The following is a 12,349-nucleotide window of genomic DNA, read 5'->3' as shown; positions in this document are numbered from 1 at the left end:
ATTCTAAAATACTTTTATTGTGGTATAGTCACCAGTTCTATCTCTGCCGTTGTCAAGCGGGCATATCGTAGAATTCTGATTAACCTTATCTTATTTAAAACATCTCTATTTTACTTAGCCCACTTCCATACAGTGGGTCCCATAAGAAGTGGCCACTTCCTGCACGCTTACCGTGATTCACACAGCAGCATTATTAAATGAATCTGTCACCATACGCCTATGCCTACGTTTGCAAAGAAAACATTTTAATTTGATTCACATGAAACTTTACATTTCATGTACATGTTGACAATGAGTAGGCTAGTTTTGGTTGTTGGTGGTGTTATTGCATCCCTTAGTTATGCCTACAATGCAAGTTCCCTTAAGCTGTCACAGACGTAGGTGCTACTGTACTTTTAGGGCTAAAGTGCTTTGTGAATTACTGTTAGTAAAAAAAATAGCCTAAAGTTACACGTGACGAAGTTACGAGTGCAAGCATCTCATATCAAATGACCATGGCATTACGCTAAACAACATAAATCCCAATTAGCAACATACATCTCCTCCCTATAGCTAGCCACACAAGAAATGAATGATACTAAATCTCTGCTTAGCATGCTTCTCCGCTTAGCATTCTAATAACAGAAGGGGCACATCTATGTTGACCACTACAACATGACTCATTATGTCTGTAACGTTAACTGTATAAAACACTTACTTTCATAAAGGACGCACACCATCCAGCACATGGAAACCGATATTTTAGGTTCTTGGCCACAAACTCAAAACGTGTCTCTCTGAAGCCCTGTTCTAGAATCTTTGCTCTGAAGGCTGTGTTGCTAGGCGACATCAAATAAACGAAATGATAGTCTTTCAGTATTAAATGTGTACGTGTGATTCCGAATGGATGTGTGTGGTTTGCAAGAATAAACAAGAAATAACATTTCCAATAATTTCCCATGATAAATTACATAATATTTGCACCTTCCTTACTTGTGAATCTCACACCGTATTTCAAGTAGGCTACACTAGTGAAATGTAATACAACGTTGCCACCTAGCGTTCAGATAGGTAGGCTATTTAACATTAACGTGACATTGCTTGTTTATTCTTTCGTCAACTCCATGCTTTTAGGAAAACAATCTTTTTATCATAGTTCCCTCTTCAATGAGCGATTACCAGCTCGTTTTTGTAACAGAGATAGCTGTTTATTGTCCCTAGGTTTACAGAAACACCTATTCATATTAATACAGGAAATCAAGTTAACGCTGCCGACCACTGTTTGTCTATTACATGGCCCAGAATGCCTTGCATGTCTTTACAACAAAACAACCCAGTAAAACCTCATTTCCCGTAAATATATGAATTTGCATACTTGTAACATTTTTAATAATACTCTCCCATCATGACATTTAACAATAAGGAACATTTTTATTTGAATACCGTCTATGTGAAAACAAATCTATTATGTAAGCTATATATAGCTACTGTTCTCCTTGTTATTACTATTACATACTATCCCATGGCAGAGCAAGGATTTCATGATTGGGCAAGGCTGCCTAGAGACATTGTGGCTCCTCAGAGAGATTGTGCATACTTGGAAGGCATTGTGATAGCAGTACAACTGCAAATGTGGAAGGTGATAGTTACCAAAAATGGATGAGTGGTTTGCCAAATGATGGAAAATTTTAGAATATTTTTTTTTTTTTTTAGCTTATGCACCCTCACACTGGAGTCCCCAGTTCATATACACAATTTGGTATCGATATGTGACAGTGTTCCTGAGATATGGACGACTTCCTGTTTCGGAGCTTCGCCGCCGATTTTGTTTGGCTGTGACGGGCAAACGCTTTCGAAAATCAAAAATCCTTCCGGTAACTTTTGTGAGGCTTGGTCCAAGGATAATGTACGTCAAGTTTCGTGGCGTTCGGATCAAATTTGTGACCTGTGAAAATTTAGTTTCGCTTTCTGTTCAATACAATATGGCGGACGAACGGCCCACCTGACGTCATCTTCGCGACCAACTTACACCGGTACTGACCGGACGTTTTAAAGTTGGAACGGTGTCTCTGTCTCAAAGGGCCTAGGCGCTAGAGCTGACAAAAAATTAGGGAGACGGGAAAAATAATAATAATAATAATAAATATAACCGCAAGCGGTGATTTACGGGGTCCGAGCAAAACGAACATGAGGTAGCATAGCTTTTTAGTTTTACATATGCTTTGATTGTTTGGGCCCAATTGTTCAAAAGAAACGTGATTGGATTTCGGTTATCGGATTTCAGTTACCGGATCGGATTGGATCAAATCTTGAAAATGGCTTGTTCAAAGGGAAACAAGGATCCTGAAATTGGATTAGATCACATAATCTATTCTTGGTTTTGATCTGGATAAAACCTTCACTTTGTGTTGTTCAAAACTTTTGAGTTGGATTGGAATAAATTTGATGCATAAAATTAGGATTACCCTGTGCTGTAACGTTATAGTGTGCTAACCTCCACAACCTAATAGTATTCTAACAATACCCTATTCTAGTGTGCTAACCTCCACAACCCAACAGTATTCTAACAGTAGTATTCTAGTGCGCTAATCTCCACAACTCAATAGTATTCTAACAATACTCTATTCTACAGGACTATGCATTTGTCATGGATAAGATGAAGCGTCTGTTAATGGAAGGCAGTGTTTCCCACAGAATGGAATTGTATTTGTGGTGGTAGGTGAAGGGGGGTGGGGGTGGGTTCTGTGTTGGAGTCAATAAGATGAACAGCCTATAATTATGCAGTTATACTTGCCTTGCACGACAAGTCCTGACAAGTAGCTGTAACGTTATAGTGTGCTAACCTCCACAACCCAACAGTATTCTTAACAGTATTCTATTCTAGTATGCTAACCTCCACAACCCAGCTGTAGGAACTGTAGGGGGCAATGTGGGTCGAGGTAGAGTGAGTGTGTGGCGAGCAGGCAGAGCCTCGGTCAGAAGGCTCAATGGTATGAAGTGATGACACGGAGATGGCAGGTTTCAGTGCAACACAAGTGAACTTTATTTGAGTTTCAATTCATCTGTTCTTTTCTTGTATGTGTGCTGCATCAAAGAGGAAACAAACAGAAAATGGAGTAATCAGTGAAATGGGGTAAATCAGTACAGATCCCAACTCACAAACAAACCAATTGACATTTGAACAATAAACTGAAATCATATGGCTATATAAGGTACAACTAAACAATACTTGACATCCCAAGTCAACCAACATCACCTAATCATCTCTCACATGGGACTCCAACACACCAAACCAACAAACAAAGACCTTAACTTTACACATGATGGTAGAGCTACTCTACAAACTGATAAACATCACAAAAGTCATAGTGAGGGTCATTAAAGTGATGACTTGCGTTAACTCAAAGACGCACACAAAGCAGGACACACTGGAGTGCTGGGTTGAGATGAACAAAAGAGTGAACTGAGGGCGAGCAAACAATTTATCCTGGTCTGAGCCCCTGTTCCGGAGCTACAGGGTTTCCCAGCAGGTAAACTGGGTGTGGTTAGGTGGCAGAGCCAAACAATCCTGCAATTTCTCCACAGCACTTTCACCACAAGCCCTCCTTACACTGACAGACTTTGGAAAGATTTGCAAAGATTTGGAAAAGATTTTTGAAAGACTACAGTCTCAGACCCTCTCACGTCTAAAGACAAGTAGTAGAGTTTTAAGTCACAGACTATGATTTTGCAATGACTAGGGATCTTGCAGGGTCACTATTTACAAGACTGCAACACGATTCCTTTAAATTATTACCCATCGTGCAATAGATAAACAGGAACTGAAAATTATAGCCTACTAAACTCAAAGTCGTATTTTCGCGTTTCTGCAGCATTGTTTCATGCGTGACATCCTTAACCGATACAGAGTTGTTCTGTCAAGTGGAAGAGCCGACTAAATATGTATAAGAAATGACAAATATTATAAGAATAACAAATAATTATAGGCTACAGCTGTGTCGGAGTCAATAAGATAAACAGCCAATAATTATACAGTTACACTACAAGTCCATATTGACAAGTAGCTGTAATGTTATAGTGTGTTAACCTCCACAACCCAACAGCATTCTATTGTAGTATGCTAACATCCACAACCCAACAGTATTCTAACACTAATGCTTCAAGTGGGATTTGAACTCTCAACCTAAGTATCACCAGTACAAGGCATTATCCCACTGAGCCACTGTAAATCCTACATGTTGGCCAGTCGCATTCACATGGTGAAAATGTGTATTGGTAAACACACAATAAAAAAAACTCTAAGCATACATTTGACAATAAAATGAAGGGCTTTCCTAAAAGAGTACACCTGAAAACTTTTTGAAATTCTGGGGCAATAAGACATTTGTAGAGAAGAATACTAATGGATGAAATATAAATATGATAGACTTTATGATGAAGGAAAAATAGTAAACAAAGAAGTTCCCCTGAATGTCATAGAGTGTCTCGGCATTGTGATTCTTGGCAAGTGATGAGTGTGAATGTTGATTGGCTGATGTCATTCAGGTGCTGTTCAATGGTGTGAATCTTAAATGACCAATAGCATGTGCAGCTTGATCCTAAAGTTCTAACGGGGATTCAAACACTCAACCTAAGAAACACCAGTACAAGGCATTATCCCACTGAGCCACTAACAATCATACACATTGGGCAGTCACATTCACATGTGAAAATGTGTGTTGGTAAACACACAAGAAAAACTCCAAGCATACATTTGACAATAAAATGAAGGGCTTTTCTGAAAGAGTACACCTGAAATCTTTTTGAAATTCTGGGGCAATTAGACATTTGTAGAGAAGAACACTAATGGATGAAATATAAATATGATAGACTTAATGATGAAGGAAAAATAATGAACAAAGAAGTTCCCCTAAATGTCAGAGGGTCTCAGCGTTCTGATTCTTGGCAACTAATGACTGTGTATGTTGATTGCCTGATGTCATTCAGGTGCTGTTCAATGGTGTGAATCTTCAATAACCAATAGCATGTGCAGCTTGATCCTGAAGTTCTAATGGGGATTCGAACACTCAACCTAAGAAACACCAGTACAAGGCATTATCCCACTGAGCCACTAACAATCATACACATTGGGCAGTCACATTCACATGTGAAAATGTGTGTTGGTAAACACACAAGAAAAACTCCAAGCATACATTTGACAATAAAATGAAGGGCTTTTCTGAAAGAGTACACCTGAAATCTTTTTGAAATTCTGGGGCAATTAGACATTTGTAGAGAAGAACACTAATGGATGAAATATAAATATGATAGACTTAATGATGAAGGAAAAATAATGAACAAAGAAGTTCCCCTAAATGTCAGAGGGTCTCAGCGTTCTGATTCTTGGCAACTAATGACTGTGTATGTTGATTGCCTGATGTCATTCAGGTGCTGTTCAATGGTGTGAATCTTCAATAACCAATAGCATGTGCAGCTTGATCCTGAAGTTCTAATGGGGATTCGAACACTCAACCTAAGAAACACCAGTACAAGGCATTATCCCACTGAGCCACTAACAATCATACACATTGGGCAGTCACATTCACATGGTGAAAATGTGTGTTGGTAAACACACAAGAAAAACTCCAAGCATACATTTGACAATAAAATGAAGGGCTTTCCTAAAAGAGTACACCTGAAATCTTTTTGAAATTCTGGGGCAATTAGACATTTGTAGAGAAGAACACTAATGGATGAAATATAAATATGATAGACTTAATGATGAAGGAAAAATAGTGAACAAAGAAGTTCCCCTAAATGTCAGAGGGTCTCGGCGTTCTGATTCTTGGCAACTAATGACTGTGTATGTTGATTGCCTGATGTCATTCAGGTGCTGTTCAATGGTGTGAATCTTCAATAACCAATAGTATTCGAGCTAGAGCCTAAAGCACTACCAGGGATTCGAACTCTCAACCTAACAAACATCAGCACTAGGCATTATCCCACTGAGCCACTGACAATCCTACATATTTGGCAGTCACATTCACATGGTGAAAATGTGTGTTGGCAAACACACAACATCAAGAAAATTACTAGCATACATTTGACAATAGAATTAAGGGCTTTATAAAAAAGAGTACAGATCTGAAAATGTGCACTGTTAATGGTATCCACATAATGATGGTTGTATGGTTGTTCACCAAGGGAAAAAAATTACTCATATAGGAATATGGGTTATATAGGAGAAATGGGCTGAGTGGTCGAACTTTATTGGTCTATATCTCTGAAATGGAAAAACATATCCAAATTATTTTGATAACTTTTGTGAGGCTTTGTCTAAACATTGTCTGTGAGAATTTTGGTGAAGATTTGATAATTTTTGAAGTATGTGAAACTTTTTATGATGTTTGGCTTTTCTCTGAAATTGTGGCAAAAGTAAACATTTTTAGAGCATAAGACCAGGGTGAAAAAGATGCATCTGAATGTAGAGATTAATATGATGAAAGAATTTTGAGTCTAGGTCAATCTGGTAAGGAGAAATAAGCATTTTTGACAAGAGCGCCACCTTTGGGTGCAGTACCCCAAATTTTGGGTTATGGGTAGTGGGGGGTACTGGTAACAATACTTGAAAATGTGAAGTTTCTAGGACTTACGGTTTATATGAATATAGGTGATCTAGGAAAAATGGCCTAAGTGGTCTAACTTTATTGGCCTATATCTCTGAAATGGAACAAAATATCAAAATTCTGATCGATAACTTTTGTGAGGCTTGGTCTAAACATTGTCTGTGAGAATTTTGGTGAAGATTTGATTATTTTTGAAGAGTGTGAAACTTTTTATAATGTTTGGCTTTTCCATGAAATTGTGTCAAAAATAAACATTTTTAGACCATAAGACCAGGGCCAAAAAGATGCATCTGAGTTTAGAGATTAATATTATGAAATAATTTTGAGTCTAGGTCAATCTGGTAAGGAGAAATTAGCATAATTAACTTTTTTTTCCAACAGCGCCACCTTTGGGTGCAGTACCCCAAATTTTGGGTTATGGGCAGAGGGGGGTACTGGTAACCATACCTGAAAATTTGAAGAGTTTTGGAGTTACGGTTTAGGCTGCACTATGACTTTTACAGAATTTTGGCCAAAAATGAACGGTACAGAAACAATAGGGGTCCTGCAGCTACGCTGCTCGGACCCCTAACAATAAGTGTGCTGCACTCAGCAAGCACACTTAGCAAGCACACACTCAGCAAGCACACTTAATTAGAGTTCCACTGGTACTCTACTACCGTATGTAAATAATAAAAGGACTTTCTAATTCACACAACATACAGTGGATCTCCTTTAGTACACTAACCTAGAAAGAACTTTTCACTGGTCTTTTCACTGGTTCTACCATGATGAACATCTTAAAAAGAAAGCCATCTTATAGCTAGCCGGCTTGGCTAACCGGTGCTTGAGGGGGGCGTGTACAGTATATGTCCAGAGAATTTTAAGCATTTTGTGTTTCTTGCTCGTTCTTGCTTCTCAAGGGACTTCTTGATTCAGACACTGCCAGGACGCTAGGGCTGATCTTGCAAGGCTGGTTTTCCGCTAGGAGACGGTAGGGGGAGCAGGGAAAGCAGTCATTCTTACCACAACAGGTCATTTAACCATCACAATGATTTCTAAACTGTTTTATAAGGTTGAAAATAGGGTTGCATAGGGGGCCTTTAACATCCAGGCAATAGGAAATATAATTTCGTTCCTAGTTAGTAAGGATGAACAGATACATTTTCCTTTATGCGTAATGCCTCTTTATTGAACTGGCCTGACTGATAAGCTGATTAAGCATGAATATAAAGTGAAATACCAGTCCAGTGTATCCCACAGAACCTACCCCATTGTGTGGTATATGATGCCTAGACCCACCTGGTGGAGATCTCTCTAAACATACTGGAAATGTCATAGACTATAAAGGGAAATGTCAGGCCAACTCTCTGTCTGCTATCAGGGTCTTGGAAGTGTTGTACCATTAGGGAAGATTTCAACTACAATCCCTGGTCACAGTTCCAAGGGGTAAGGAGAATGGGTGGCAGTGCTAGTAACGTTTCCAATATTTCCACAGAAATAATTGTTAAGCATCTCTTGAGTTTACATGACTAAAATGTATCATGACATATGTAACTTGTGAGTATAAATCTTACATTTATACTGTTATGAATTGTGACCTATAACATATTGGTAGCAGCATACTGGTATGTTTTGTTTTTCCGGTGCATTTGTCCTTGTAGTCAAAACAAGTTTTTATTTATTGATGAATGCTTTTCACAGTTACACATAACAGTCTCATTCACAAACACACAAAAGAGCCTTATGTAAACATGCTCACGTGGCTCATCCAGAGCAATGAACTCTGACCTGAAAACACATGACTCATGACAATAAACTCTTACCTGATAGCACTATATTAAAAGAGGGTCATTTCAACAGGTTGTAGGCAATGGCATTTTCTGATACATTTGGGTAGCATTTATCTCATTGATAGCATTATAACACCTGTCACGTTTATTTACTCTGTTACATAATGACTCACCCAAACCTGCCACAACAAACAGCTCACCTGCATACTGATAGCACTATATGACAAGAGGGTCATTTCAACAGGTTGTAGGCAATGGAATTAGCCATCAATTAGCATATTCGTTTTTTTCCGCGGAGAAGCACTAGGGGGAGACGAAGCACCCACCAAACGACCCAAAAAGTGTTGTAGAACCATCACAACGACTCTCAACCTGCATAATTAAGGTCATTTTTGCTAAAATTGTTGCATAAGGCCTCTTTAAGCAATAAGCCCTGAGAGTCCATAGGTTACACTGATTTTACAACAGCTATGGGGCGTTGTTATAGCCTGACGAGCCAGACCCACATTAAAATGTAGGGTCTGGACACTCACCGTTCGCAGTGCTCAGTCCGAGGGGTGGGATAATCAGTTGTCTTTCAAATTCCCTCTGCACGCAATAGGACAGCGGCAGTGCTATGAGTCCCATGCGTTTCCCACCAGCGGAGCTAGTTGGCTAGTTCAAACGTTTGCCAACTTAATAAAAGCTTAACTCGTGTCACACTGTTCGCCAACAGCAACATCCATCTTATTTGTTTTCAAGTAGCAGGGAATTCAAGCCAAACCGTTGCAACTCTGCCATCAATCATTATGTTAAGTCCGACTCTATACACGATTTCATTGGCCTGAATGAGTTTCGATTTCTGGAGCTCACAAGCCAACGGAGAGTTGCTAGACTAAACCCTGGCAGCAAATGTAATTTGCTAGGGGCGCGTCTAGATTTCTAGGCTAGCGTTGTTAGGCATAACACACTTGCAGAGTGCCTAAAACCAGAATTTCGGTGTGATATTGACCTAAAGTATGTTGAAACATGATACCGAGTGTGAACTTTTGTCTCATAGCTCATCTCGGCTTGTCCCCTGCACTCAGAAATCTGGCGCTAGTTAGCCGATGCTGCCAACAGGTTTTCCATTGGGGGTGCCTCGGGCATCGGACTAGCCATGCAAATAAATCACTGTTTTACACCATTTATGAGGCTCAAAGTAGCTCCACACTTCATTGGTAGACTTCCGAGGGCCCTGACATTTAAAACGAGACATTGAGAACTTTGAAAAAGCACCAGTAGCAGCAACTGGAATCCATGCATTTCCACGGTATAACATTAACTACACACAGTGTATCTTGTGTAGATTGATGAGAAAAAAATAAATAATTGAATCCATTTTAAGATGAGTCTGAAACATGACAAAATGTGGAAAAAGTGAAGCGCTGTGAATACTTTCCGTATGCACTGTAATATCTATGGATACTTGGTAAGTGAGACAAGCAATGGCTAATTAAAACTCTAGACTCGTCATTCTGATTCTTGAAAAACATGAAAAACAGGGAATGGCCATAAGATCTGAAAACTGAAAACATCTTTCCAATGTCTGCCTAAGCTAAGTTACTGCCTGGAAAAAAACAGCACTTACGGTTAGCTAAGTGTGCTTTAAACCCATAGGGTTTACTAAATGTAAATGGGATACCCACTATCATGCTAGTTAACTGTATGCTGAGCTAAGCAAACAAACAAACAAACAAACAAAAAACCCTGTGTGGTGGACATTTGAAAAAAATATACATTGCTTCTTTGAGGTAACTTGTGGTAAACTTTGAGGTAAATCCATATTTTGATGGGGCATAGCACATATGTAGTGCTGTAAGAGCATGAACATGTATTCCCACTCCATTTTTAAAGACAAAACTCGTTTTCTGTGCCTTGAGCTTTCTGCTCAATTTGTTTAAGCAGGCTTCGCACAGCGACTGACACTAACTTACAATTCCTACACTAAAGAGGTATGACCTAATCAGATAGCTTATCCGGTCGTGATGCAATAATGTGCTGATAATTCGGTTTCCGGGTCCCATTGGGCCCAGACCGGCTCTTTTTTTCCACAGCCAATAAAAAATTAATTGTTTTTTTTTTTTTCGCTATTCAGAGTAGCCTAGCCTACAAAAAATTCTCACTTGCTGCCTCAACCTAATAAAATTCAGCTTTTCAGAGGCCTGTGTGTTATCCTTGATTATATCATCTGGCTGCACAGCTACACTAATTAGGGCACTTGTAAAATATGAGGTGCACTACGTTTTCATAAAAACGCTAATGACATCAGGCACTTTTCTGCTTTGTTTTTTGCGTCTCCTCAAAAACATAAGGTGCAGCAGGCACACAAAAAGCAAGGTGCCTAGCGTCGGCATCAAGGGCGGGCCTTAGGCCAAACAAGCCAGTGTGCCCTGCACCCCCAACCGAGTTCTCTCCCTGACATAAAAAAAACCCTATTATTACAGCTATGATTGTGTGTGCAAGCTGTGCGATGAAGAGGGATTTTCCACACTCGGACACTGTTGCACCGAGTGCCACCGATACATTTACCACCACTCCTGCAATGCCAAATGAGCATATAAATCTCAACCAGTAGGGCTTTTAGACACTGCTGCATAAGAACCCAAGTAACAGGTCTCAATCTGGGAAGATAATGGAAAATACAAGGTTTTTTGCATTTCTGACTGCAGGATAACCCAAGCAGCACCCAAGCTGAATCCATGAGCTGTTGATCTAAATAGCAGAAACCGTAAATAAATAAAGGGTCAAACTGACACGTCGTATTTCCTATATTTTCCAATATTGTCCAGTGCTAATGATAAACTCGAGCAACGGAGATCTATCGTATTTGGATGATGTAGGCTACTTTAAGAGGGGAGATGGAATCACAGCACATAAAAGTGGACTGTCAGAGCAGCACAAAATACTAAGACTACGTTTACATGAAGCAGGGTATTTTCCTAAACGAATATCTGGCCATCTACGTTTGCAAATAAAACTGATAGGATATTTTAAAAGTCCCTTCTCTGTTTTAGCAGTCTGATTGCTTCAGATTCAGATTCATACATTATTGTTCCCAGGGGGAAATTTGTTGTCAAACCACAACATAAAGTTTGCAGACACCAAAGAAGCTGTTTAACAGTGAAGTAGTTTGACTTGATGCTTCTGTATCTTTTTTGCATAAGTGCAAAAGTGTGATCAAGCCATGATAGGGATGTGTAGAGTCCTTCATGCCATTTGCTCTGCGCACAAATCGCTCAGTGTGAAAGTCCTTCTGCAGACGTGGCAGCAAAGCACCATTGATTTTCTTTTTAAGCAGTTCTCACTATCCTGTTCAGTTTGTGTCTCTCCTCTGCCAAACCATGAAGAAATGCAGCAAGTGAGAATAGTGCTTCTGTAGAATACAGTCATGGCTGGAATGGGAAAGTCAATCTTCTTCAGCCTATGTAGGGAGTGAAGGTGCTGTTGTGCCCTCTTGCTGACAGCTGTGGTGTTGTCACTGGAGGTCAGTTTGTCTGTCAGATGGACACCCTGCACTGGTGCTGTGAACCGTCTCCACCTCAGAGCCGCTGATAGTCAGTGGGAGATGGTGCAGGTGACCAGTCCTCCTAAAGTCAATTACAATCTCCTTGGTCTTGTTGGTGTTCAGGGCAAGATTGTGTGTTGTGCACCAAGCTGTTAGCTGCTCCACCTCTTTAGGCTGACTCATCATTTTTGGTGATGAGGCCAACAACAGTGGTGTCTGCAAACTTTATGTTGTGGTTTGTGTTGAAACTAGCAGCAAAGTCATGTGTCAGCAGCATAAACAGTAACAGGCTCAGTACACACTCTTGTGGTGATCCTGTGCTCACTGTGGTTGTTTTAGATGTTATACTACCTAATCTGACTGTCTGCCATCTCTCCATCAGAAAGTCCATAATCCATCTGCACATGCAAGGATCCACACCCAGTAACAACAACTTTTCAATGAGCTGTTGTGCCAATATTGTGTTG

The sequence above is a fragment of the Alosa sapidissima genome, chromosome 8, assembly GCF_018492685.1.
Source record: "Alosa sapidissima isolate fAloSap1 chromosome 8, fAloSap1.pri, whole genome shotgun sequence".
Taxonomy (NCBI): Eukaryota; Metazoa; Chordata; class Actinopteri; order Clupeiformes; family Clupeidae; genus Alosa; species Alosa sapidissima.
Note: the sequence above shows the minus strand (reverse complement) of the source record.